This window comes from Lissotriton vulgaris, chromosome 2_2 (genome assembly GCF_964263255.1).
Source record: "Lissotriton vulgaris chromosome 2_2, aLisVul1.2, whole genome shotgun sequence".
Taxonomy (NCBI): Eukaryota; Metazoa; Chordata; class Amphibia; order Caudata; family Salamandridae; genus Lissotriton; species Lissotriton vulgaris.
This window is the reverse complement of record NC_141688.1, coordinates 208,415,789-208,441,991: the sequence shown is the minus strand read 5'-3', so window position 1 is coordinate 208,441,991 and position 26,203 is coordinate 208,415,789. Positions and strand designations below refer to the sequence as shown.

The following is a 26,203-nucleotide window of genomic DNA, read 5'->3' as shown; positions in this document are numbered from 1 at the left end:
CACACACACACACACACACACACACACACACACACACACACACACACACACACACACACACACACACACACACACACACACACACACACACACACACACACACAAAGTGTTCCACCATGAATCAAGGCGAAAGGATCATTGTACTAAACTGTCACGAAAAAGAGTGTATTTCACATTTTTACTTATATACACATTGTTTGTTTCCATGTAAAAAAAACACACAGGATGATGAAAGAACACATTTAGACTCGCACTCTTTTCTCCCCACCAAGTGGAGGAAGGATACATTTAGATGGCCCTCATTCCCAAAGGAACTCTTATCATAGACTCTGCATAATCATTGCACTGTGCACTTTGAAGGTCGCTGACCTTCAGACATGAAAGCAATCTGATGAAAGGATCAAGGGCATTTCACTCGCTGTCCCCCATCTCTGTCCATAGGGGATATCAGGCAAGCTAGCTCTTTTCAATCTCTTTGTACACGTTGGATGTATTTTTTTTAAAGAACCCATAGACTCCTTGTAGGGTGTAGTTCCACCCATCCAGTGATATGTCCATCCAATCTTTGCAGGCGCTTAGGTCCACTTTCAAGTCATGAGTCCCAGGAGTCGCAAAAGTCTCTAGGTGGAGCATCCTGAAATGTTTTTGCAAGGACTTGTGTGCTCTTAGATGGAGTATTAAGATATTGCCCTCAGGAACATACCTGGATAAAGCAAATATAGAAATGTCTTTCTCATTGTTCCCCGGAGGCATCGTAGCCCAGGTTGTCATACACGCGGCTATGGCCAGTCGGAATGGCAGGCAACTCAGAACGCGGGATGTCATAGGACAGGTGGCTTCGGTAGTTGAGCATCTCTGGCCGTATGGCAGGAAGCCGGGGTTCAGGAAGTATATTCACGGAATTGCTATATACTGGGTCGATCACGTCTACCACCGGTGTGTAAATGCTTGTAGTGTTCCACGTGGGCACCCTGGCTGTGACCCTTCCAACCTCATTCGAGTTGCCCACAGTCCCTGAGTGGGATTTATCGAGGCAACAAATGAACTGGTTCCTGGGGGAAACAGAGAGAGGAGAGAGATCAAATGATACTGAGCTGTGAGAGGAAAGCAGGATAATTAGCAACCTGTCTCTACGTTTCTACTTTCCAGGAAAGGTAGAAAACACCTTTTTAAAGTCTATTTATTAAATTGTATAAGGCAATAAAATACAAAAAGGCAGTGCAACATAATCACAGGGCCACAAAGGTGTCATATATCATTCGAGCAATCCATGAGGCATAAGTAAAATGGAAATCAAGAAAGCATTGGTTGATCAGGAATAATACATTGGCAAACTTATTGATCCCATATGTGAGTGGTTCTGAGTCCCCCCAGAGGTTCCTCCACCGTACCACGAAATGATCGTCTTGGGGACCTAATTTTTCCGATTTGCGTGGACAACCTCTACCCAGGTTTACCGTTTTTGTCTGCTAGCATGCACCAGTCCATGTTGTGTTCTCAATCTACCAAGGCTGGCGTTTCCCGCAGGTGTAAAAATACTACTGGCCCGATTCACAGAACTAACTGAAGACAAAATCCTAAACTTACTACCATTTTCTAATTCACAGAAGGCAATTACTCATTTCGGTATTCACAGAAGTTAGGAGTCCTAACTTTAGGACTCCTAAATGCCTTCTGTGAATACCGAAAGTATTCAAGTTAGGATTATTCTCAGTTTCAGAGTAGTAAAGTAAGCAATCCCAACTTTAGGACTCCTAACCTGAGAAAAATCCTAACTTTAAGACTTTTGGTATTCACAGAAGGCATTTAGAAGTCCTAAAGTTAGAACTCCTAACTTCTGTGAATACCGGAATGAGTAAGTGCCTTCTGTGAATACCAAAATGAGTATCTTCTGTGAATGCCAAAATGGTAGTACGTTTTGGATTTTGTCTTAAGTTGGTTCTGTGAATCGGGCCCTACATTTATTCATTACTGTGTGTGCTAAGATCTATCCTGGTGGCAGTAGAGCTCCTCTTAGACCGCAGTAGGAGAAATGACAGCTGTGCAGTATCAGAAGATGGAAGAAAGAGAGGGATGCAGTCAGAATCATATATAGGCCAAACAAAAGGAATGAGCTAGAGTTACAGAGTGAGGATCACTTTGAAAGAAGGGATTAATACACAAGCAAGGGCCCACGTTGGCAGACAGGGCAGCAAACTGCAGAAACAGGTCCCACATCCATGCTCACCAAGACTCGGAGGTTCAGACACTGGTACCAAAGTAGAACAACCTTGAAATTGGAGGGCGCTAAAGCTTTGGCACCTTAGTGTTCTGCGGTTGTGCTAATGGACTCAATAATCACTGGGGCGCCTGAACACACTTTGCATGGGGTCCCTTCGCTTTCACTGCACCACTATCCAGATATAGAGAGATAATAAAGTCATACCAAAGGGTGAGATGTATGAGATGCTAAGGAGTGGGGAGGGGGTGGGATGTCTTGAATTCTGACTCCAAATTGTTAAGTCACCAGCTCGAATGCAATCCCCTCATTTTCATTTAAGTAGAGCATGATCCTGGCACAGACACCCCTCAAACCGACAGTCAGCAGACCTGATTCTTGACTAATGAACTATAAAACCTATGAGCAGAAACATCTGCCTGATATATTTTACCGACTTTTCTTCTATTCACAAATATTTCCGGGACGGCGTATGGAAATCTGCATCGGGTAGAGTTTTCCAGGCGTACTCCTGGGAGGGTCAAGTGACCTATTATGCTGCATCCGATTCCCACTCTTCGGAGGTCTCTCCATGGCAGGCATAATCTTCCTTGTGCAAATACCCTTGTCTTCTACACTGACAAAATATTTTTCGCACAGCGAAATCTCTACACTTACATCCCCGTTAAATCTGGTGATGGTCCATTGCCCTCACACCATACAAAGGGCATTACGCCAGCTCGTGGTAGCAGTAAATATCTGGCCATGAGTGGGATTTATGGCTGCAGAGATGTCTGCCCTCTTTGCACAGATACACGCCCCCGTAAATGGATTTACGCCTTCCAGGGATCACTGTGTGAATTCCTAGCAGGCATACAAAAGGTAATTTCAATCATAGATGTATGTTTACGACCAAATTCACCCTGGTGAATAGCTCCTATTGCTTTCATTCAGCAATGATCGATCCAGTGGCTGCAAAGAGGCGAAGCCACTGGAAGCTGACTTGGGCTCCTCAGTCACAAACATTGAGTTAGTGCAGGAATCCTTATGTTACCTATGATGCATTGATCTATAACATGACAGCTGGAGGTTTGCACCGCAGTGGACTATTGATTGCCAGCGTGATGAGATTCATGCCATTAGTTAGGTAATTGTGAAGCTATCCTAGTGCGAAGAGTCAATGGCTTTGATTAGAATTGGAGGGGGAAGTTGATATATTCTGGTTGGCCACTGTAATTATGCGATTGTATGGCCATTTTCGCACAATTCAAGATTTGTCACATTTGCCAGATAATCCATCATCTGCCGCATAATCTACAGATTTTATCCCCAAAACTATTGTGTTTCTAGCTCAAACAGTTTAAAAACTACTTTAAATGCAACATGTTGCTGCACAGTGAAAGCCCCTTTCCAAAGCTGGGCTTGTCACCTTTCTGTTGCTTATTGCTATAAATGGGTATTAAAATGGTACTGCCAGTGAGAAATAATCGTATCCAGTGGAAGCCCTTTTTACTCAGATGCTGCCGTCATAGAGTCTGGTGGCTAGCATGCAGTGGAAACAGTGTCCAAGGTAGCTGAGAAGTCTAGGTGGATGAGAGCTGCCGTTTAGCCCTGGTCAAGGAGGGTGCGGATGTCGTCGGTGGTGGATAGTAGGGCGGTCTAGTTGCTGTGGTTGCTGCGGAATCCAGATTAGGCAATGTCCAGGACGTTGTTGGCTTCAATGACGTTTGCTAGCTGGGTGTAAACTGCCTTTTCAATTACCTTGGCTGTGAATGCGAGCTGTGAGATTGGCCTTAAATTCTTAAGGTCCGTCATGTCTGCAGAGGAATGTCGTGGTCTGGAAGGAGTAGTTGATCGTCGAGCGTGGTTCAAGTGTGATGGCAGTGGCGGCTCTGTGGAAGATGTGGGGTGAGCAGGGGTCTGAGAGTGATCTTGAGGGGATGTTCTTCATGGTCTTTATGGTGTGTTCTGTCATGAGAGGGGGTCAAAGTAAGTAGGGTCTGCTGGGAGGCATCGCTTGGGGCGAGTGCAAGAGCGATGCAGAGGTCCTGGTTGTCGTAGTTGTCATACAGCATCTTCATCTTGAGGGGAAAAAAGGTGCGTAGTCTGTTGCAGAGGTCTTGGGAGTGAGGTACATCTGTTATTTCGGTACTGGGTTTGGCAATTTCCTGGATGATGGAGAAGAGTTCTTTGGAGCTGTGGGCGTTGGTGTGGTTTCTGTCTTGCAGGTAGTTCTTCTTGTGATGAGTTGGTGGTGTGCTGTGGTGGCTGTCCTGTAGGCGGCGCATGCTTCTGGGGTTTTGCTGTTCCTCTGTGTCTTTTCGAGTCGTCAGCAGGATCGCTTCGATTCTTAGAGTGCAGGGGTGAACTAGCTTGGTTTCTTGTTGTGTTGTCCTGTAGCTTTCTTGTGGGGAGTGAGAGAGTCTGCACAGTTGGTGATCCAGTGTTGAAGATTGTGTGCCGCGGTGTTGGCATCTGGCGTCGTTGTAGGTGGGGTACTACTGGTGAGGCTAGCGGTGAGCTGGTTTTCGTGACTTTGTTCCAGCTTCTGTGTGGGAGACGGTGCATGTGCTTGAGTACATTGGGTTTTCTGAAGGAGACATGGATGAAGTGGTGGTCTGTTGAAAGATGTTCCGTGGTGTAGCTAAGGAGATGCTGTTTCTTCCAGCGAAGACGGGGTCGAGAGTGAGTCCCGCTGTATTGCTTCAGTCCTGTGTTGGCGAGGTTCTCTAGGAGGGTGGTGGTGTTGGGGTTCTCGTGGTTGTCCAGGTGGAAGTGTAGGTCTCTGAATAGTATGTAGTCTATGGAGGCAATCTTGTGGGATGCGATGAAGTCAGTGACGGTGTCAGTGAAGGGAACAAAAAGGCCAGGTGGCCTGTGGATGAGGGTTCCACAGAGAGGTGTTCTGGTGTTGGTATGGATCTGGAAGTGGAGATGTTCCATGAGGGTAGTGGTGTTTTCCAGGTCAGTGGTTGTTATGAGGAGGGAGGTTTTGTGGACGATGGTGATGCCTCCTCCTGGATTGATGGGGCGGTCTTTTCTCAGGATCTTGTATCCATCGGGAACGGCGATTGTGATGTCGGGCGCTGAGTTGACATTGGTCCAGGTTTCTGTGAGGAAGGCGACGCCCGGCGTGTGGGTGTTGAGGAGGTCTCATATTTCTATAGCGTGCTTGTGACTGGAGCATACGTTGAGGCGGATGTAGTTCAGAGGTTTGTGTGCGATGATGTGCGGTAGGCTGGGTACTGCTGCTGGGACGTAGAGGTTTGTGAAGGTGCAGCAACAGTGTCGGCAGGAGATCGGGCCTTGGGTATTGCTTGGTGACGAAAGCTGGCAGTTGTCGCTGCGTCTGGGGCTGAGTTTGTGGAGCTCTTTGGAGTTGATTACAACCTGGGTGGAGAACAAGCCCAGCCTCCCATACCCTGGATGAGCACCGTAACACAGCGCTCAGACCAACCAAAACGCTGCATTGCAGCATTGTGATTGGCTATGGGGAGCCTATGGACCAATCAGTAACACATCAGTGGAATAACTGCCTACAAATAGCCCCCAATGTATTATGGAACAATCAGAAACCCAGCAATGGGAAAAGAGACTAATAACAACCCCCCAATGCATTACGGATCGATCAGAAAGAAAGCAATGAAAGTGGTGCTTGTGCCTGCAAACAATAGACAGCCATGGCAGGCATAAAATAACACGTGGGTTATTTGTGGAACCAGCGTATAGGAGATTCCAAATTACAGCATGTAAAACTGAAAAAGCGGAAAATTGAAAATAGATAAAAGATAATAGAAATAAAACATGTCTGAAGAAAAGAAAGTCAGATGCATGTAAGGGGCGATGGGAAATATGTGTTCCACGGGGTACGTTTATTCACTGTGACGTTTAGTACGGATTTGTGGTTAGATTTGGTTGTACGTCATGTGGTAAATGAAGCTTTGCCTACAAAAGACATAGATACAGGCGTAAGAAACGGTTGAAAGAAAAAGAAAATTCAGTAACTCCCTGTTGATGACCGAAATAGCTATCTAATAATTATAATGATCACTTACCCTCGCATACAGGCCGCCGCTATCAGCAATATGGCAAATATGGATGCTAAAATACATCCCATTAGAATGTTTTTCCAAGCTGAGAAAAAAAGGGAAAAATATGATTAAAGCAACTGAAAATGTGTGCGGGAATTAAAGTGTGCAATAATGTGTAGTATGAAACAGGACTTACTGTTGTCCACACAAACTGCATCTTTAACTGTGGAAATGAAAAATGACAATAAACAATGAGTTAGTTGTGGTGTCGAGTCAGCCTTGTGGCATCCTTTTAATAATCAATGACCATGAAGAGGGAAATGTATAGATGTTCTACTTTTATCGCCCCTCGACCCCTCATAAATGTCCGTGTCCAAACACCTTGCCAACTTGGATATTCGCACGATTTGCAATGTTTTTCACTGAATAAAGAAATATCAGAAACGCATGGAGAAAAATCCATTTGACCAGTTACAAATGATTTCTACTGAAATCATATGTGGCTTTAGTAATCCGTTGAAATGTTGTTTAAAAGTTTATCCCAAACTCCATAATTACAATACAAACAGAGATACCATGCTGATGCAAGCCCATATTCTCATTCATTCACTCATTCTTACACTTCACCAATCTGCTTTCCTACCTTTCTGACAAAATGCCCTTGACAGGTGGTGCCAAACAATCATTGAACACTTCTCCTCCATCGCAACACCCCAAAGGAGAAGAAACCAAAAACCCTGGACCAGGGCTGCATCCGTGCACAATATCTAGATCACCAGTAACTACACCAATTTTTCCATTTAGATTCAGTGTTTGTTATTTGATCTGATATGGAGGCCCCTTTGCGGAATGCTGCAGCCCGGGGGCTGCATAACATTCCCAAATATCATTCGGTCACGAATTACATCAAGAAACATTGCTGGCTCCCTGCGACCCTTTAAAAGTGTATTCAGCTAGATTCATCAAAGAGCCGTATTGCGAGTCCTCGATAGCGATTATTAAGGAATCGCTTTTAAGGACTTGCAAAACGGGATTCATGTAGGAATCGCTAAATAAATTGCGATTCCTACACATTCCTTATTTGCGATTAGCAAATTGCTAATCGCAAATAAGGAATAACTCCCCATTCATTCCTATGTGCCTAAAGGCCCATAGGAATGAATGGGGTGTATTCCTTATTTGCGATTAGCAAATTGCTAATCGCAAATAAGATAGCGATTTCAAGGGTGCCAGGGGTGTCCAAAGGACACCCTATAGCACCCCTGAAAAGCAAATTTACACAGGTGTTGCGCACACACATGTCCAAAGGACATGTGTGTGTGTAACATGCAACAAAGATAAAGGCACTAAAGTGCATTTATCTATTTTTTCGCTATTTACCACGAAGTCAGACTTCGTGGTAAATAGCAGCCAAATGTTGCGAATTTGCAATTTAAAATTGGTTAATGAATTGCATTTAAGGAATCTCTAATAGAGATTCCTTAAATGCAATTCCTCGCAAATATGCAATTTCGCAAATAGCGATTTTTGCATTTGGGATGATGAATTCCAAATGCAAAAATTGCGCTCGCAAAGGGCCAGATTCTCAGAATCTGGCCCTTTGCGAGCGCAATTTCCTTTCATGAATCTAGCTGATGGTGTTCAAAGCATTGCATGGGATCGGACCAGGCAGGCCAGCCTCGGCCAAACTGCTGGTGGTGCCAAGATTCAGCTATGCAAACTGGCCTAGCGTACGTTTTGTGCTTGGAGCATCTAAAGTGTGGAAATCCCTTCCCTGGCACATTAAAGCCAGGCCCAAGCTCCTGATTTTCAGGAAAGGTTAGAGTTTTGTCTTTGGGTTTGCTTCCCTTGCTATCTCAGCTAGCACCAAGACACCTTTGGTAATCGAGCGTCAATAAGAACATTTAATAAAACATAACATGAGATCTTACATTACAGCCAGCAGTTAAACCCTCAGCTTGAGGAAGACGTGAACCGCGGGGCGGAATGCCATACGGATGGGTGGGGTGCTGTGCACATCTCGCATCATGAGGACTGGGCATTGTGGTCTCAGATGGAGTGTTATATATGTCATGAAGGCAGGGTGGAGGAGTCTTAAACTGAGCCTCCTGCACAACAACTTATGTACATCACAAGGGTGGGGTGGGGCATCCTAGCCTCAGATGAACTCTGGATGAGGGCCATGTGTTAGACCCTCACAGAGGGGCCTTTGTCCCTCACAAGGCTTGGGTGGGGCATCCTCGGATGGATTGTCATGCATCAGTCTAGCTGGTCACCGACTCCAAATACCAGCATTGCCTTTAAATAGCTTACGGAGTCCCAGGAACCAGGCCGGGGTTGCTTATTGGTTGCCTATGTCCCATTCAAAGGGGTGCTGGGCTGGCGGTTGATGGCTGATTGAACAGAGTTGCAGCTCATAGTAATTACCACTGGCTGAAATGAATTCTAGCGACCCGCCCATCCATATTTTTCCCTCAGTGTGATGCTCTGGATGCGACAGCGATGTCCAGGTGTAGGTCCAGTGCCTACTGTGCCACAGGACTCGACCCGAAGCTGCTGACAATGCTCAACCAGGCCGGAACAGGCCAGGAGTTACTAGTGCTTCCATTCAGAGTGGACTTGGGCTGGAGTCACCGTTCAGGGGGGACCTGAACTAGACGTTCGGGTTGGACTGTTCCTATTGGAGCAGAAGCCAAGCTGATTTGCATATGGCATGTTTCAGTCTAAGGTGTCATGGTGGCAAAAAAACGATGCACTAGACTGTGGCTCAAAGCAGATGCTACCAGTGGCTGAGATTACCACATCAATCCATCCATGCGCCACAGTGTGTCTGGACATGGGTCACGTGATCACTGTGCTATAGGACTGAAGCTACCCAGACGTGGGTCCTGTACTCACTCTGCCCTAGGACTCAAGCTGCACCTACTGCTGAGGTCCAAATAGGTTAAAACCAGGCTGGGGTTGCTTATGTTCCTATTCAGAGGGGAACTGGCTGGCAGGACTATTCCTATTGGAGGAGGAGCAGGGATATTTGCATATTGCTACTTCCTGCCTTTGACGGCATGCTGGAGAAAAACGATGCTCTGGATTGTGGTTCAGAGAAATTATAAGTGAACCACCCATCACTGTTTTGTCCGACTCCATTTTAGCATAAACTGCGCCTGCTTCCTGCTATACAGCCACCTGCATCAAGCTAAAAACCGGTCACAAACGGGCAGATTCTTAGGGCCAGATGTATCAAAGAGTTTTGCCCACTCTGTGTCTATGGGGAAATGTGTTGATACATATGGCCCAAGAATCTGCCCCTTTGCGACCAGTATTTTTTTATTTGGGATGCATCATTTTTGTATTTGGGATGCATCATCCCAAATGCAAAAATCGCAATTTAAGGAATCTCTAAATTGAGATTCCTTAAATTGAGATTGCATTTAAGGAATCCCAAATTGAGATTTCTTAAATTCAATGCATCAAAGTAAAAAAATTAGCGATTTCGCTAATAGGAGTAGCAAATTACCATGAAGTTGAACTTCATGGTAATTTGCAAAAACTTTGAAAAATGGACTTTTGTGCATTTTTCAAAGTTTCACGTTGTGCACACACATGCCCTGAGGGCATGTGTGTGTGCAACATATGTGCACAGATCAATTTCAGGGGTACAACAAGGTGTCATTTTGACACTCTTGAAATTGCATGAGCAAGTTGCGAGTACCTACTGGTACCAGCACATTGCTCATGCAATCTCCAATTCATTCCTATGGGCCAGGGAGGCCCATAGGAATGAACGGGACAGCATTCCTGAATTGCGACTCGCAATTTGCGAGTCGCAATTAAGGAATGTGTAGGAATCGCTATTTTTATAGCGATTCCTACATGCATAGGCTTTTGCTATTCCTAAATAGCGATTCCTTAAAAATCGCTATTTAGGAATCGTAATTCCATTTGTTGATGCATCTGGCTGATAGTGTTTTTCCGCAAGTAGAGAATGGAGTGTCCTGGTTTCATGAATGTGAACCAAGCGTTTTCTCGCCCGTCTTGTAAGCACTGGCACTGCTTTTCTAGTGCTTACTTTATAATGCCATAACCTCCACGCCCACAACGCTAATATCTTTTAAATCCAACTGGTTCCAAAAATAGTCACTAGGTGGCACCATTCGCACGCATAGTCAATTGAGACGCTTCTCTAACTGCAGATGAGAGTTTGTCGCTAAAAATAGGATTATGGTTCCAGAATACAGTTCAAAATTACTATCCTAATAAGCTATTGTGCGTGCACACCTGCCTGTGTAGAGAGTTAGAAAGAATAATAAAGGGCAAAATTAAATAGTGATAATTCAAGTAGTAATTAAACAAAAAAAAATAATTGGAAGACAAAATGCAACAGAAAAGAATGATTCTGAGAAAGACACAAAGAAAAGAGAAAACAAGAATAAGAGCAAAGATGTAAGAAGGTGGAGAGTAATAAATGAGGCAAACAAAATAATTTTTAACAGCAAAGGAAAAAAGAGAAAGCGTTAGGTACACGAGTATGAAAAAATAGAAAAAATTGCAAAATAGAGAGACGAAGAAGACATGAGAAATAAACACATAGTGATACAAAGAAATAAAGGGACTAGACATTAAAATAGAACAAAGAAAGAGAGAGATAAAAGGAAAAGGTGAAAAAAAATAAAGGAGAGATAAGTACGAAAAAAAGAACATAAAATCGTGTAAACAAAAGACTCTGTAGGGAGGAGAGTGATAGGAATAAAGTCAGGTAAAGGAAGAAAAACATTAAAAATAAATAACACTAAACACAAATAAAGACGAGCATAGAACCCCGGACTTACGATTTGCATTATAGCAGAAAACGCTGGCGTTAACCTGCGGATAATTGACGCAGGGAACTCTTCCATCATTCCACTCGCATTCTGTTTTATGATCCCGTCTTGGTACCAAGCAGTCCTATCGGGAAAACAAACTGGATTAGAAAAACAGGAAAACCAAAGAAGCAAAGCTAGGGGAAGAGGATCAAGGTTCACCAATTGAGCAATGCCAACTCAAAGCAGTGTGGAATGAGGGGAGCGCAAATTCATTAGCAGGGTTCAAGCTGTGCAGTTTCAGGGTCTTGGGTGGTTACATCAGCAGAAATTGGTGAGCACTCACAAACGCACGGGTTTCAGGCTGTCTGTCCACTGTAACGCTGCAGCCAGCTTCACACTCTCATAATGCCTACAAATTTACTTTGTCGATTGCAGGAGAAAAAAACATTTTCAGGGTAAGAGTGGGGAGAAAGCACTTCGGGGCATATCAGCAAGGGCTTTATCTTTTGGCTTTAAAAGCCAGAATAGCAGAGATAAAACCATCGCCCTATCAGCAAGAGGGTGCTAACCAGCATATTCGCATGTTAGCACCCCTTTGCACTACGCCTACCTTTGCATCTCTTATGAGATGCAGAGTGGGCGTTCCTGACATACACTACATGTCAGGACAGCAATAGCGCGGCTTCGCGCTATCAGCAAGGATGCCCTAGCATTTTAGCAGACAATAGTTTTTGGAGAAAACTGCTATTTTCTCCAAAACTAACAGCTACTAAATTCTTGACTTAGCCACCCCTAGCATAGTGGCTGGATTATGCTGATACGACCACAGGGTTGTATCAGAAAGGTTATCGCTGTTTTGCAGGGAACATCGCTGGAAAATCAGTGATGTTCCCTGCAAAACGGCTATTTCCCCGCTATTGCAGGAATGTTTATCGCCTTGGAGATATGCGTTGCTAATGACGCGATATCTCCGGGATGAAAACATGCGATAGCGGACGTTAGGGAAAGGAGCGCTAAGCACGCTTTGTGATAGTTATCGCAAAGCGTTGATGATAGGCCCCTTGGTTTTCTGACGGAGTGTAGAAAAATGGGTTCCATACAAGAAAAACAATTGTATTTGCTGGTGAAACAAAGAAAAACGTTTAAGGAGAAAATACACTCGCGGGCACATTTCTGTACCTGCAAATGTACGTCCTGAAAATGTGCAGAGCAGGCGTTGAGGCCAGAGACCAGATCACAGTTTCTGCAGATCGAGGCTCTCTGGAACATTAGGGAAGGTTCTCAGAGTTGAGGCAGCGTCTGAGGTTCTCTCTGGTACCAAACACCATCTAACCTGTACTTGTATCGCTCCTTTCACAGTAATGTCTCAGGAAGCCAGTGCCAGCTTTCCTTTGTGTAGCCGAGCATCCCCCAATCTGTGTGTTCGCAGGATATGGGAAAGTGTGATGTCCTAGGCATTGTACTCTCCTGGCCTATGTTTACAACAGATGTGTCAGTGGTGTGCGAGGCTGTTAGTCTCTCTCACTGCCCTTAGAGACCTTTCCTAAATGTCTCATGTACAAAAAAGATCTCCCTCTTGTTTCGTGGTCATGGTTCAGACCCTGACATCATGTGAATAAAGTACACCCTGACCGCGTCAAGGACATTTGTAACGAAATCAGGATGCAGACGGAATGTTGAAAAAGGAGACTATTAAAGCCTGGCGAGGGCTAGACCGGTTATTAACCCCTCCCCTGCTGATGACGGAACCGCTCCGTCATCAGCTGCGGTGGCGCTGTGCTGATGACGGAGCGGTTCCGTCATGGCCCGCCCGACGCTCATGCGCGGCAGGAATTCCGCGCCTGCGCTGAGCGTTCTATTGAGCGGGCGGGGACATGACGGAACCGCTCCATCATAAGCACAGCGCAACCGACGCTGGTGACGGAGCGGTTCCGTCACCAGCATGCGCCCGCCGTATTTCCACCCCGCCCCCTTAGCACTGCGGCGGAATAGCCGCCGCAGTGAAGGGGTTAAAAGCCTTGAAGCAATGTTATAGGCCTGACCCGCAGGCGGGGCCCTATATTGCGGGTGAGTGCCTTTAACAAGGGATACAGCCAAGGCAGAAGAGATATAAGGCTATTTGGACATCACACCCACTGAGGTCAGGATGTTCTAAATTAATAAGGGAAAAACATGAAGACTACCATTGGAATGTTGGAGCTATGGGCTTTCACCAGCCATTATTAGCCCTGAGACATTTAATTGTTTTCAATGGAGCTCTCAACATTCTACTGTTCTAATTATCAGCGGACATCAGGAGGGAGTGAGCCAAACACCAAAGGTGAATGTAAACACTCTAGGGTAGAATGTTCACTCACATCCCACTGGCAGGTGACAGGATGCAACACCATTCCAGCGCCATAGATTACTTCTGTTGCTGTGATGTTTATCGCTTTCAGCTCTGCATGCTCTGCTCTGTCAGAGCTTTGGCTTGAGTGCAGACCTTACCGGGTCTTAATCAGTGGATGGTTAATGCCCACTAAGCTGCTTCATTTCTTGATAAACAGGTAGCGTTCTGCCAATGATGGAGAATGGAGGAGCCAACAGGAAGTGTAGTAGCACGACAGATGCCAGTCAGAGTGGCCTGCCCAGCTCGCTGCTGATATTTACTCATCCAGGGTGAAGCAGCTGAAGACTTTTTCTTTACTTCGTCTCCTTTCGAAAAAGTCACACAGCCCCACAAGGAGGGTCGTCATCAGTGTTGTTGCATCCTGCCAACTGGATGCTTCCACTGCTGGATTCTAGAGTGATGGAATCCAAGAGGCTCTGGAAGCTGGCAGCGGCTGGGGAGCTGGAATGTGCCAGAGGTCTTTGTATGCTGCCTGGTGAACTTCTTAATCTCTAGAATTGGCTGTGTCCTGCATCTCAAAAGTGGCAATGAGGATAGGATACAAACACAAACATACACAGCACAATGCATGAGAGAAGTAAATAGGTCAAAGGCGGTTGCTTTGTGTGAGGATGTATTGTGATGAGAGGGTTATCCTGCCTCCATACTAACCACTAGTACTCCCCATTTTATTTCGAAAGAGTTTAAGTCTTTCCTAAAAAAACAGGGTAATTAAGCATCCAGTTTTGAACATGACACTTTACAACGTACATGTTACAACGTGTCATTACAACACATTTTTTACATCGCTAAATCCATTACAACGCATGTCACTACAACGCATGTTGTTGCAACGCATAATCCATTACAATGCAATTACTTATCTAACTCCGCCGGGCCGTTACTTTGGGGAATGAGTCGAAATGGATTATGCGATGTAATTTCATGCGTTGTAATGGATTTTGCGTTGTAAAACATTTGTTGTAATGACACGCGTTGTAATGCGAGCGTTGTATATGAGGTTTCCCTTCAGTTTGTACCGTTCCAGGGGGAAGAGTGTAATGGAGCGCTTTAGCCGCATGTTGAGAGAAAGCTTAAGGTTGGTTGTGACAAGTGAGACTTGTTGGAGGAGTGTGGTTAACGATGTGCCATGGAAGTATATGGCCACTCCGCACTCTAAGACAGGTAAGACTCCATTTTGCGTACCTAAAGGGAGAGCACCCTGCTCTGTGGAGGGACCAGCAAGGAGGGTCAAGTTTAGGTATCTAGAGTTGGGTTGTTGGAAGTTAAAAAAGAAGGAGAAGTGTCAAGCTCTATATGTTTGATGACATAATGTAAAGAAGTTGGAGGATGGTGTGCATGAGAGGGTGAGTCTGGGTCACAGGGTGCTGAAACGTTATGCCACGTTGTCCGAACTGAGAATAGTTGGTAATAGGGCGATGGAAAGTTATGGCACGCTTTTCTGAACCAAAGAGAGTTTTGGATTCAGAAGTGAACCTGTTGAGTAGAGAGGAAGGCAAAGACCAGTAAGGAGGAACGTGACATCTGCGTGTGGGTGTAGTCCTAAGCTGTTTAACGTTAATGTATGCACTTAAAATATGCACCTAAGTGGTATGCAAATGCTTACTGTGTTTGGAACTGTTGTATGCTTACCTCTGGTTGGCCCATAAGGACAGTGGTCACTGATGACAGTGTGTGAGGGATTCAACCGAGCACCACAACACAAGACTGGTGTTTTGTGTATGATCATTCCAAATGCATTCTCCTATAGAGCAGGAGCTCTGTAGACTGCTAATTTGCTGCTAACATTCTCATGGGTGAACAGAAGGACTTCCATCAACACAAAGTCCGAATTAATCTTCAAGTCTCCCTCAGTAGACCCAGAGGTTAGAAGACTGACCAGCCTGTCCGCAGAGTTGAGTGGAATAGAGTGCAGCCGAGGTTCTGGACGGAGGTCTTGGTAAGATCAAAAGATGAAGAAGAATTCACCTTTTCTGTAATAAAAGACTGGGGACCTGGTACGACCAATTGGCTGACCATACGAGAGACCATTTACAAGGCCGGTGAACCTTCCTGGGGGACTGCTCATTTATTATCATAATAATTGTTATTAATACTGCATCTTTTAAAGGTCTCAGCTACCTCTCGGGATTTTCTGGCGTTAGTCCCAGGTAGAGTAAGTGCTGTCAAGTCTTCATCCCTTGATCCCTGTAAAGCCAGCGACTCGGTGTGGGCCCTCTGGGGGACATACCCTGGAGGGTCAAATGAAATCTGGCAGTGGTGGGACAGGCTGGTGGTAGGTAGACTCCACTCCAGGATCACTGGTCTCCTAAGCAATCAAGGTGGCCCTCTTTACTTTGATTCTCTTTGCTTTTGCTAGTTGCTGTGACTCGCATCATGTGTATGTCAGAGTTTAGCTCTCATTTTGGTTCGATGATTGTTCCTTGGAGTTATAAGTGCAATTTATGAAAATACAGGATCTCTTTAAAATGTTTCAAATAAATGTTTGGAGACTGACTGTAGAAAGAGAGAGAGAGCGAGAGAGAGCGCGTGTGTGTGCACGCGTGTGAGTGCCTGTGTGTGTGGGTCTTCCTAGAGTCCAGGCACTTGGTATTAACTCGCATTAGTAACTTCAGCACTTTAATGGCTAAATGTTACTTTTTTAGGTGACGGCGGCATTTCTTTCCAGAGTGGCCAATAGATTTGCGACCACATACATGTTGTCCACACTGTTCAACAGGTGCAAATATTTGATTTAGCAACCACACTAGATTGTAGCGATGACACACACCGCTCGAGGTTACTTACAAGCCCAAGGGTAGTGAAGACCGGTTGGAATTCGTGATTTCTTCCTTTGTTGCTAGATTACCGAGCAGTGACACACACAGGCTCGTGGCTTCTGTTTTGGTCAGAAGCTGCGAGGCACTTGGAGGGTACACAGGATACAGGCCGGAGGCCATGACTGGGGAGGAGAAGAGAAATGTTAGTATTTCGTTTAAATGAATAATACAGTAAAATGTGCACTTATCCGCTGTAGTGTATGACGATACCTGCTGACTGATCTTTCTCTATTGCAAAGGTAAAGTAGGCCCCAAAAGTCTTTCCTCTAATCGGAGTACCTTTCTCCTTTCTTCCAAATATCCGTGTTACTGGCCCTATTCTTCTCTGATATAAGATTCGCCTTCTGTTCCACACTTGGTAGTATGTTATTATAGATTCTAGATTTTCAATGTTACACTATTACTATATGATTGCTATAGTTATTTTTGCAGCTCGTCCTATTAGTTGTCCTGCTTTGTGACTTTCCAAGCTGCCCTCTTCAAGACATAGTGGACTGCCCATGGGAAGAGTCAGGCAGATGAATCCCTAGTTACCCTGAGGGTCTCGGTCAGCCTTTGGGAGTGGGTGGACAGGGACCCTCAGCCCTGCAGCCAGGCAGACAGCCCTGGGGAGCAGCCACAGTGTTCTTGAAGACATGCAGATGATGCCACCGCCCACAGTCCCCCTGGGCACTGCCAGGCGCTTGCTGCGCTTCAGGCTGGTATTAACACGCTACCTAGGACAGTATGTAGCTCCCAGTCCATCACGGAGTACATATGGTCATAGGTAACCAGAGAATGGAATGACACACTGGCTGGGCTCATTGATGGTTTGGCTCCTGTCACATGTCTTCTCTCTTCCATCAGGGCCTTGTCTATTTCTTTACAGAGCTCTGGTTGGCAGACAGGAGCACTTTGGTCTTCCCACCTGAAGCGGAGCAAGCATCCCTTGTAACAAGCCCATTCCTGGGGGCGTCTGTGCAGAGCGTGTGGGAGCCAGCTGAGGAGCCTGATTGGATCTCTCCTGTGGCGTCCACTGCATGGCAGCTCAGTGGGTCTGGGTATGCCTACATGGAAAGGGGGAACAGCCTTTACAACGTGGGCTGAACGACGAGTCCCATTTCAACATAAGCGGAACAGCACTTGCCTTAACATGCATGTGCCTTAACCACGCATATGCGTAGCTCAGGCAGCCAGCACTCTAGATGCAGAGTAGATGAGTGGGGACAGGAGTGACTGGTACCCGGCTTTGTAAGCGGGCTGGGGCCGGGGGGATGGGCAGATAGGTGTTGGTTTTAGGGCTGGAATTGCGGTTTTAGGGCTCTTGGTGTGGACTGGAGGCTGGGGTCAGGCTAGTTTTTTGGGCTGAGGGATGGGTTTTAGGGCTCAGGGTAGAGGGTCCGGTAGTTGTTAGGACTGGGGTGGGTAGATTGCAGGGCTGGGGGAGCTGAGGTGTGCTCTTTACCATGCATATATATTTTCTAATATTGTCTTTACAACAAAATTTGTTGTAAAGGCATGCATGATAAAAGCATGCATTGTAAAGACTTGGAGCCCGATTCACAGAATGAACTTAAGACTCAATCCTAAACTTACTACTGTTTTGGTATTCACAGATTGCACTTACTACTTTTGGTATTCACAGAATGAACTTACTACTTTTGGCATTTACAGAATGCACTTACTACTTTTGGTATTCACAGAATGAACTTACTCATTTCGGTATTCACAGAAGTTAGGACTCCTAACTTTAGAACGCCTAAATGCCTTCTGTGAATACCGAAAGTCTTCAAATTAGGATTTTTCTCAATTTAGTAGTAGTAAAGTTAGGAGTCACTTATAAAAGCTGGGGTGCAGGACATATCACCACCAGCTTTTCCTTTGTTAGATGCTGCATAACACATTGGTATGTGATGGCTGCATGTTGCAGTTATGTCTTTTTACATAAGATTTTTATTTAACTATCATTAATTTTGATCTCAAATTTGGAAAATTTGATAAGCATCAAACCATTACCTCCGATATTATCCTGTTTAATACAGTTAACTCTGCAGTCATATTATAGCAACCTGTACCCCTTCCCTGGTGGATTTCTAGTGTTTTGACTAGCAGCCTACGCCATCCTTACCACCATCTGCATCATCTACAAATTATGACTAGCCCTCTACCCTTTCAAAGTGTCAATTTGCTGGCTCTAGGTCCACACTCACCCCACTAAACCACCAGACAGAGACGAAGAAGTGCAAAAAAGAAAAATAATAATGCACCCAGGATGCCTTCTGCATCCCTCCGTCTATGCATCCAGGTTTCCTTCTGTATCTCTGCATCTCTGCATCCATGTACTCTTCTGCATTCCTGTATCTATCTATGCATCCAGGAACCCTTCTGCCTCCCAGCATCTATGCATCCAGGATGCCTTCTGTCTCCCTGCATCTATGCATCCAGGATGCATTCTGTCTCCCTGCATCTATGCATCCAGGATGCCTTCTGTATCTCTGCATCTATGCATCCATGTACTGTTCTGCATACCTGCATCTATGCATCCAGGATGCCATCTGTCTCCCTGCATCTATGCATCCAGGATGCATTCTGTCTCCCTGCATCTATGCATCCATGTACTGTTCTGCATCCCACCATCTATGCATCCTGTTTGCTTTCTGTCTCCCTGCATCTATGCATCCATGTACTCTTTTGCATCCCAGCATCTATGCATCCAGGATGCCCTCTGCCTCCCAGCTTCTATGCATCCAGGATGCTTTCTGCATCCCTGCATCTATGCCTCCAGGATGCCTTCTGCATCCCTGCATCTATGCATCCAGGATGCCTTCTGCATCCCTGCCATCAATGCATCCAGGTTGCCTTCTGTATCTCTGCATCTATGCATCCATGTACTGTTCTGCAACCCAGCATCTATGCATCCAGGATGCCTTCTGTCTCTCTGCATTTATGCACCCAGGATGCCTTCTCTATCTCCAGCGAAAAGGGGGAACAAGGGGGACTAGGGCAATATGTTTATCCAAAGAACAATGGTTCCTGTGGCATAATAACTTATACAAAATATATAATACAACAGCTAAATAGCACTATTAGTTTAACAGAAAGGGGTTGGCAAAGAAAAAAGCACACATACAAATTTTCAGAAATTACTCTTGTATTTCAAGTAGAACAGATAGTCTTACAATTAGTCTTACAATTATAACAGCGACATATATACAAAAAAAGTACAATGTGTCCCCAGTGGTATTGTGAGCGAAAAACACAGAACATAAGACAATGAGTGATCTGTACAATTTTCAGCTGTGGATATTTACAAAGGGAAAATGACCAAACGCAATAGTAAATCAATTATAATCAGTGATACAGTATACCCAGCCGGGCACTGTCGGGAAGCAAGGTAAGACAAATATGCGTTATTTAACACGTACTACAGATTAGGCATTTGTATGTAAATAATCTCTTTATTTTTAAAGAGATCCCATTAACAACTGAGCCTCATATTAATCATAAGGCTTTCTATGACCAGCCATATTCCTGTTTATTCTTCGCCCTAACGGCATTGACCACCAGCCCTAAATATAAGACTACCACGCAATCCATTTACAGTGGTAAGTCATAGAATACGACCACTTATTTACATACAAATGCCTAATCTGTAGTACGTGTTAGAATAACGCATATTTGTCTTACCTTGCTACCCGACAGTGCCCGGCTGGGTATACTGTAAGTTAATTCAATTATTTCATCACGCATGGGTTGCGTAACTTAAAGACACCACGAGGTATAATTCTTCCACCTTAGTCCACATATAGCTATTAACTAATGCGACTATATACATATTTACACACTTCTCACTTTCCCTTTAGATGTCCCTCACTGTTTAGTCCTGACGAGACCCTCGTCCAACAGGTCGAAACGCCGTCGACGCTATAGGGAATGAACCTCTCAAGCACAGTGTTCTATGATTGTAGATAGTCACTGATTAAAATTGATTTACTATTGCGTTTGGTCATTTTCCCTTTGTAAATATCCACAGCTGAAAATTGTGCAGATCACTCATTGTCTTATGTTCTGTGTTTTTCGCTCACAATACCACTGGGGACACATTGCACTTTTTTTTGTATATATGTCGCTGTTATAATTGTAAGACTATCTGTTCTACTTGAAATACAAGAGTAATTTCTGGAAATTGGTATAAGTGTGCTTTTTTCTTTGCCAACCCCTTTCTGTTGTATTATATATTTTGTATACGTAATTATGCCACAGGAACCATTATTCTCTATCTCCAGCGGCATGGCATAAAAAAACAAATCACTTACCTCCTGGCTGGCCTCAGACTCTCCTACGGCCTCTTCCTGGCATCTTGGGGGAGACAGGAAGCAGGAAGCACCAGGGCTCCCTGCAGCTAATCACAGTGCTCCCACAGGGGCTAGAGGGGAAGGCATACAGCCTGCATGCAGAACATTGTATTTACGCATGACTATTTTGGATGTCCTGAGAGGGTTGGATAAGCACTCATGCGCACATAGGTAGTGCAAACTACCCCTCCCGCTGCTTTGAGAACAGCCCCTGCTCCACAAAGAGGCTGCAACCGGAAAAACTCAAATTATAGTAACCTCTAGTTAAAATTATCATTTTCATTTTCCTTTGTCTACACTGCAAAAAGCAGTGGGCCAAGGCTCTCCCACCTCTGCTGAGAAGCCGGCACTGCGCATCTTGCATCTATGCATCCAGGATGCCTTCTGCATCTCTGCAGCTATGCACGCAGGAGGTGTTCCATGTGTCTGCATAAATGCACCGTGGATGTGTTCTGCATCTATGCTCCCAGGATGCATTCTGCATCTCTATATCTAAGCACCCAGGATGCGTCTGCATCTCTGCATCAATTCACCCAGGATGCATCTGCATCGCTGCATCTATTCACCCAGGATGCGTCTGCATCGCTGCATCTATTCACCCAGGATGCGTCTGCATCTCTGCATCTATTCACCCAGGACACGTCTGCATCGCTGCATCTATTCACCCAGGACACGTCTGCATCGCTGCATCTATTCACCCAGGATGAGTCTGCATCTATTCACCCAGGATGCATCTGCATCGCTGCATCTATTCACCCAGGATGCGTTCTGCATCGCTGCATCTATTCACCCAGTATGCGTCTGCATCTCTGCATCTATTCCCCCAGGATGCATTCTGCATCTCTATATCTAAGCACCCAGGATGCTTTCTGCACCTATGCATCCAGGATGCCTACTGGCTCTCTGCAACTCTGCTTCTGTTCACCAAGGATGCGTTCTGCATCGCTGCATCTATTCACCCAGTATGCGTCTGCATCTCTGCATCTATTCCCCCAGGATGCATTCTGCATCTCTATATCTAAGCACCCAGGATGCGTTCTGCACCTATGCATCCAGGATGCCTACTGGCTCTCTGCAACTCTGCTTCTGTTCACCAAGGATGCGTTCTGCATCGCTGCATCTATTCACCCAGGATGCATCTGCATCGCTGCATCTATTCACCCAGGATGCATCTGCATCGCTGCATCTATTCACCCAGGATACGTCTGCATCTCTGCATCTATTCACCTAGGACACGTCTGCATCGCTGCATTTATTCACCCAGGACATGTCTGCATTGTTGCATCTATTCAACCAAGATGCATCTGCATCTCTGCATCTATTCACCCAGGATGCATCTGCATCGCTGCGTCTATTCACCCAGGATGCGCTCTGCATCGCTTCATCTATTCACCCAGGCTGTGTTCTGCATCTCTATATCTAAGCACCCAGGATGCGTTCTGCACCTATGCATCCAGGATGCCTACTGGCTCTCTGCAACTCTGCTTCTGTTCAGCCAGGATGCCTTCTGCATCTCTACATTTAAGCACCCAGGATAAGTTCCGTATGTCTGCATATATGCACCTACTATGCGTTCTACATCTGTGCATCTGTGCATCCAGGATGTGTTCTGCATCTATGCATCCATGAAGCCTTCTGCATCTCTAGTTCAATGCATCCAGGGCGCTTTCTGCATCCAGGAAGCCTTCTACATCTATGCACCCAGGATGTTTTTCTGCATCTCTGCATCTATGTACCCAGGATACATTATGTGTCTCTGCATCTATGCATCCAGGATGCCTTCTGCATCTGTGCACCTAGGCATTCAGGTTGCCTTCTGTATCTCTGCACCTATGCATCCAGGTTTCCTTCTGTATCTCTGCATCTATGCATTCAGGTTGCCTTCTGTATCTCTGCACCTATGCATCCAGGATGCAAACAACATTTTCATATCTATCAGGAATGCTACAATCCTCCTCCAAATAAGAATTGACAGAAGCCACGTCAACAAAGAGCACTAATTCATGATGCAGTAGCAGTCCCCTGCTACTCTCAGAAAGCAACTATCCTTCAAAGTAATCAATATTTGTGTCTTTGTAATTGGCCTTGTACAGCCCTCCTCTGCCTTCTGAATAGGTCTGTATTATACAAACTCCATACACATACATATATATCCTATCTTCTCTTAGGTCCTTTGACACATGGGATTCTATGTGCCTAATCCAACAACTACTGAGATGCTTGCTTTACCTAAAGGACCTTTGACGCCTATTACCAAATTCTGGCAACAAAGCCAGTTTGGTTCCCACTTGTGAAAAAGTGGTCGGTCTCCTTCACTGGGAGCACAACAATAGCAAACAAAAGGGGGTCCGGCGCTGATCTGGAAATTCAATCTGAAAATATATAAGGAAATGAACTGTACAAGCTTAGTTTTTTTCAAAATGAGGCCCTGTGTAGACACATTGGGCTCGATTCACAAAAGTAATCTGAGACAAAATCCTAACTTTACGATTACGAGTAGTAAAGTGAGGATTCCTAACTTTACTACTCCTAAATGACCTTTGTGAATACCGAAAGTCGAAAAGTTCGGATTTTGTCTCAGATTACTTTTGTGAATCGGGTCTCCAGCACTCAACAAGAATTCTATTGCAGTATTAGAAAGTATGGTTGGAAACCCTTTTTAGTAGGATGGATAGGACCGGTTAGGTTCTTAGAAGGGCAGAACAGTCGGATCTATGTCAGTACAACGCGATCTTTTAGATCGCGGTACTTGACAACACAGGGATTACAACGCAAGTCGTTACAACGACTTGCGTTGGAGGGCGCGGATTTTGGAATATTATAATTTTATATTCCAACACCAGTCCACGTAACAGTAGGGAAGGTGTTGGAATATAAAATTACAACAATCCTTGTCCAACAGCGCCATCCAGTGCAAGTCGTAGTAACGACTTGCGTTGTAATGTCATCGTTTAAAGGCACTTTGGTGTAAACACCGCGTTGTAAACAATGTTCACCGAACAGTCGACTGTGGATGAAAGGTACGCCTAACCATTTTACCAATTAGGCTGAGTACTGCGAAACTTGCCGTCATTTGCTGGAGATTGCCACAACCTAGGAAGTTTTGAATTTTTTTTCTAAAACACCTCCTTCAGAGGATAGCAGTGACTAATCCAACTGTATCTTAGACTTATTTGTAGCATCTCTGTAGCTCTCTCCTCTTCAATGAGCATTCACGAAGAAATTTTACCCGCTGTGTGAGTTTTGAATTAAGTACTATTTTTTTCTAGTGCTTTTGTTTTTTTAAATACATTTTCAATTAATACCATTATTTCATATTTGTGTTTCGTTTAGTTAATTATTTTCTAACTGGCTATGCTGTTACAACAAACAGTTCACGCATTTTCTGCAAGGATTGCCTCGTCGCTCTGGCCGGGGCACTGAAGGTGAGCCAAGAAACCCTAAGTTAAACCTGTTTACCTCTGTGGACTGGACTGTGACCATTCCTCAAGAGTCCAGCTTCCCACCTTGCCCATATAGGGCAATCAGGAACCGAAAAGACAGGGCTGTGGGGTATGTACTACAACTACCCGTTATAAATAAATACAGTGGGGTACATTTCACAATTGAACACAGTACAAAGTGGAACTAGAATCTATGCTGGAATAATATTTAAGAAGGGACTTCTAACTTCTGCTTTCAAGAGATGGTGACCCAAACCTTTTGAGTGATGCAATGTCTGTGAATGTGGTTCTCATTTCTGTAGCATGAGTGTGTGGTCCATGAGCTACCAGTGCCAAGAAATTCCCCAGTACTTACGTGCTGCACGGAAGCAGAAGAAGGCGTTGGAACCTGTCACAGTGCTATCGGTGCCATTGGTGCTATCGGTGTCGTTGGTGCTATCGGTGCCATTGGTGCTATCGGTGCCGTTGGTGCTATCGGTGCCATTGGTGCTATCGGTGCCATTGGTGCTATCGGTGCTGTCGGTGCCATTGTTGCCATGGGTGCAGTTCATCCCAGATAGGCCCTTGAAGTTATATTTTGTTACATTAGCCGCCCAGCCAGCACTGGAGAAGACACATAGCAGTAATGTTAGCAATGACCAATATCTTCGATACAAAACACATACCAGGTCAGTGAGCAAATCAAATACCGCAGAAAGTACAATTTTATTTGGATAATGCAACTGTCTGTCTCCTAAAGGTAGGTGGCCCAGTGGCTGAGGATCAGAAATAACAAGGTCAAAAAGTCCACAAAATAGGTTATCAGGACTTTACATTGAATATCAGATCCTCAAAGTCTAAAGAGCTAAAGAATCTGACCAACAAGGACACTGTTCCCTTAGGTGTGAAAGTTGCATCGAGTTGCTCAGATTATTGTGGTAAATGAGACAGCCCATGTCAGACTCATAGTTAACGAGTGACACCCAACTCTGTTTTTCATGGTTCCAAGAGTCTTTGGGTGCTGAAAAAGGGGAGAGTAGAGGTAGACGTACAGTGACCACTACACTCCAGATCTTTACGGACAGTCTCCAGAACTTCTCATCTACAAATCATTGTATCAGGTGTGTTAGTCAAATTAGGTCATTGTACATTGTGTTGTGAAGCACAAACAGGTAGCTTTTTTACTGACACGTCCGGATAGATTCGAGAAACATCAGGTTCAGTTACAGTTTACTCATATGCATTGACAGAATACCCCACTGGGAGCATCAGATAGCCCTGTTCCAGACAGACCAAAATTGCTAGTGACATAGCAACATTCCATGCAGTGTCATATCCATGGTGGAGAGTGGACACACAAGACACAGGAAAAGCAAGTTACAGTACATTGTCAAACTTGAAACAGCAAGCCAAAACAATTATACCTCTGTATATTTGTGACGCACCTCCCCACACAACAATCACCCAAAAGAGTCCCAGATCATGAGCCTTTTTGCTCAAACAGTGTGCATATCCACTGCTCCTGCGGTTTCCAAGGAGCAGTCTCCAACACCAATTAATTTATTTTTATTTTTAGAGTTTTCTATAGCGCGAACATGACCCAAGATAGGGTATCAGCGCGTTTTACATAGAGAGCAGGGTGTACATATTTAATCCAGAACATTGCATACAAAAAAACATAATATAAAACTAACAGAGAATAGCAGCATTGAGAATTGTTCTGTACAAGAAAGTAAGTTCTAGTTCGTGTAGGTCTTAACTTCTCAGTCTCAGTGACCCGCGAGTAGAGGTAGTTTGGAGGTTGTAGAGCTGGTGTCGTGATTGTGCGGATTTAAGGAAGGAATTTGCTCATCAAGAATAATGTTGCTTCCTTTTTAGGTCTCGCCTGTCGATGCGCATGCGCATCGAGCAAGGCGAGAGTATTGGGACTTATCCGCTCTTTATCCACACTGCAAGGAATCGTGGCGATTCCTTGCAGTGCACGAGAAATTTAAGCTCAATGCGCATGCGCATTGAGCTTAAATGCGCGTGCACATGCCCCCAGCCGCCTGCCTTGCCTACTCTCTCTCACAGCCTCCCCCAGCTCCGCCCCCTCACTACTTGATTGCACGGCCGCTAGGTCGTGCCTCCCCTACTCTCCTCCCCCCTCCTCCTCTCCTCCCCTGCCTGCCTGCCGCTAGGCCGTGCCTCCCCTACTCTCCTCCCCCCTCCT

The 26,203-nt window shown here is 45.0% G+C and overlaps 1 pseudogene across 1 annotated transcript; it reads right to left on the bottom strand.

Moving 5' to 3' along the window:
* Positions 1–471: 471 nt before the first annotated feature.
* LOC147729249 (uncharacterized) lies at positions 472–16,355 on the bottom strand (annotated as a pseudogene). Its single transcript, XR_015309197.1, has 5 exons — positions 16,204–16,355; positions 11,055–11,169; positions 6,425–6,451; positions 6,253–6,331; positions 472–1,052 (listed from the first exon to the last, which is right to left on the bottom strand). The product of XR_015309197.1 is annotated as an uncharacterized LOC147729249 (transcript).
* Between the last annotated feature and the right edge of the window lie 9,848 nt (positions 16,356–26,203).